Source organism: Engystomops pustulosus, unplaced genomic scaffold (assembly GCF_040894005.1).
Source record: "Engystomops pustulosus unplaced genomic scaffold, aEngPut4.maternal MAT_SCAFFOLD_92, whole genome shotgun sequence".
NCBI lineage: Eukaryota > Metazoa > Chordata > Amphibia > Anura > Leptodactylidae > Engystomops > Engystomops pustulosus.
In genome coordinates, this window is record NW_027284978.1 from 300001 (window position 1) to 303494 (window position 3494).

Below are 3494 nucleotides of genomic sequence, written 5' to 3' on the forward strand. Positions count from 1 at the left end.
CCCGGGGACGAACAAGCCCATGGAAGTAGGGGCTCAGCGGGAGCAGCCAGTTGGCCTATCCGGCCACATGTCACTGTCCCCCGGCCAGACTTGGCGGCAAGTCCCGGGGAGGAACAAGCCCATGGAAGTAGGAGCTCCTACTTCCAAAGTGATGACGTCAGCGGGAGCAGCCGCTCGGCCGTATCCGGCCGCATGTCACTGTTCCCCGGCCAGACTTGGCGGCAAGTCCCGGGGACGAACAAGCCCATGGATGTAGGGGCTCAGCGGGAGCAGCCAGTTGGCCTATCCGGCCACATGTCACTGTCCCCCGGCCAGACTTGGCGGCAAGTCCCGGGGAGGAACAAGCCCATGGAAGTAGGAGCTCCGACTTCCAAAGTGATGACGTCAGCGGGAGCAGCCGCTCGGCCGTATCCGGCGGCATGTCACTGTTCCCCGGCCAGACTTGGCGGCAAGTCCCGGGGACGAACAAGCCCATGGAAGTAGGGGCTCAGCGGGAGCAGCCAGTTGGCCTATCCGGCCACATGTCACTGTCCCCCGGCCAGACTTGGCGGCAAGTCCCGGGGAGGAACAAGCCCATGGAAGTAGGAGCTCCGACTTCCAAAGTGATGACGTCAGCGGGAGCAGCCGCTCGGCCGTATCCGGCGGCATGTCACTGTTCCCCGGCCAGACTCTGCGGCAAGTCCCGGGGACGAACAAGCCCATGGAAGTAGGGGCTCAGCGGGAGCAGCCAGTTGGCCTATCCGGCCACATGTCACTGTCCCCCGGCCAGACTTGGCGGCAAGTCCCGGGGAGGAACAAGCCCATGGAAGTAGGAGCTCCTACTTCCAAAGCGATGACGTCAGCGGGAGCAGCCGCTCGGCCGTATCCGGCGGCATGTCACTGTTCCCCGGCCAGACTTGGCGGCAAGTCCCGGGGGACGAACAAGCCCATGGAAGTAGGGGCTCAGCGGGAGCAGCCAGTTGGCCTATCCGGCCACATGTCACTGTCCCCCGGCCAGACTTGGCGGCAAGTCCCGGGGAGGAACAAGCCCATGGAAGTAGGAGCTCCTACTTCCAAAGCGATGACGTCAGCGGGAGCAGCCGCTCGGCCGTATCCGGCGGCATGTCACTGTTCCCCGGCCAGACTTGGCGGCAAGTCCCGGGGGACGAACAAGCCCATGGAAGTAGGGGCTCAGCGAGAGCAGCCAGTTGGCCTATCCGGCCACATGTCACTGTCCCCCGGCCAGACTTGGCGGCAAGTCCCGGGGAGGAACAAGCCCATGGAAGTAGGAGCTCCTACTTCCAAAGCGATGACGTCAGCGGGAGCAGCCGCTCGGCCTATCCGGCCACATGTCACTGTCCCCCGGCCACACTTGGCTATAGGTCCCGGGGAGGAATAATGCCCATGGAAGTAGGAGCTCCTACTTCCAAAGGGGCAAGTCAGCGGGAGCAGCCACTTGGCCTATCCGGCCAAGTTTCACTGTTCCCCGGCCACACTTGGCTGTAGGTCCCGGAGAGGAATAATGCCCATGGAAGTAAGAGCTCCTACCTCCAAAGGGGCAAGTCAGCGGGAGAAGCCACTTGGCCTATCCGGCCACATGTCACTGTCCCCCGGCCAAGCTTGGCTGTAGGTCCCGGGGAGGAATAATGCCCATGGAAGTAGGAGCTCCTACTTCCAAAGGGGCAAGTCAGCGGAAGAAGCCACTAGTTCTATCCGGCCAAGAGTCACTGTTCCCCGGCCTTACTTGGCAGTAGGTCCCGGGGAGGAATAATGCCCATGGAAGTAGGAGCTCCTACTTCCAAAGGGGCAAGTCAGCGGGAGAAGACACTTGGCCTATCCGGCCAAGAGTCACTGTTCCCCGGCCACTCTTGGCAGTAGGTCCCGGGGAGGAATAATGCCCATGGAAGTAGGAGCTCCTACTTCCAAAGGGGCAAGTCAGCGGGAGAAGCCACTAGTTCTATCCGGCCAAGAGTCACTGTTCCCCGGCTACACTTGGCAGTAGGTCCCGGGGAGGAATAATGCCCATGGAAGTAGGAGCTACTACCTCCAAAGGGTGAAGACACTTGGCTCTAAGTCCCCGAGAGGTATACTGCCCATGGGAGTAAGAGCTCCTACTTCCAAAGGGGCAAGTCAGCGGGAGAAGCCACTTGGCCTACCCGGCCAAGAGTCACTGTTCCCCGGCCACACTTGGCAGTAGGTCCCGGGGAGGAATAATGCCCATGGAAGTAGGAGCTCCTACTTCCAAAGGGGCAAGTCAGCGGGAGAAGCCACTTGGCCTATTCGGCCAAGAGTCACTGTTCCCCGGCCACACTTGGCAGTAGGTCCCGGGGAGGAATAATGACCATGGAAGTAAGAGCTCCTACCTCCAAAGGGGCAAGTAAGCGGGAGCAGCCAGTTGGCCTATCCGGCCAAGAGTCACTGTTCCCCGGCCACACTTGGCAGTAGGTCCCGAGGAGGAATAATGCCCATGGAAGTAAGAGCTCCTACTTCCATAGGGGCCAGTCAGCGGGAGAAGCCACTTGGCCTATCCGGCCAAGAGTCACTGTTCCCCGGCAACACTTGGCAGTAGGTCCCGGGGAGGAATAATGCCCATGGAAGTAAGAGCTCCTACTTCCAAAGGGGCAGGTCAGCGGGAGAAGCCACTTGGCCTATCCGGCCACATGTCACTGTCCCCCGGCCAAGCTTGGCTGTAGGTCCCGGGGAGGAATAATGCCCATGGAAGTAGGAGCTCCTACTTCCAAAGGGGCAAGTCAGCGGAAGAAGCCACTAGTTCTATCCGGCCAAGAGTCACTGTTCCCCGGCCACACTTGGCAGTAGGTCCCGGGGAGGAATAATGCCCATGGAAGTAGGAGCTCCTACTTCCAAAGGGGCAAGTCAGCGGGAGAAGCCACTTGGCCTATCCGGCCAAGAGTCACTGTTCCCCGGCCACACTTGGCAGTAGGTCCCGGGGAGGAATAATGCCCATGGAAGTAGGAGCTCCTACTTCCAAAGGGGCAAGTCAGCGGGAGAAGCCACTTGGCCTACCCGGCCAAGAGTCACTGTTCCCCGGCCACACTTGGCAGTAGGTCCCGGGGAGGAATAATGCCCATGGAAGTAGGAGCTCCTACCTCCAAAGGGGCAAGTCAGCGGGAGAAGCCACTTGGCCTATCCGGCCAAGAGTCACTGTTCCCCGGCCACACTTGGCAGTAGGTCCCGGGGAGGAATAATGCCCATGGAAGTAAGAGCTCCTACTTCCAAAGGGGCAAGTCAGCGGGAGAAGCCACTTGGCCTATCCGGCCACATGTCACTGTCCCCCGGCCAAGCTTGGCTGTAGGTCCCGGGGAGGAATAATGCCCATGGAAGTAGGAGCTCCTACTTCCAAAGGGGCAAGTCAGCGGAAGAAGCCACTAGTTCTATGCGGCCAAGAGTCACTGTTCCCCGGCCACACTTGGCAGTAGGTCCCGGGGAGGAATAATGCCCATGGAAGTAGGAGCTCCTACTTCCAAAGGGGCAAGTCAGCGGGAGAAGCCACTTGG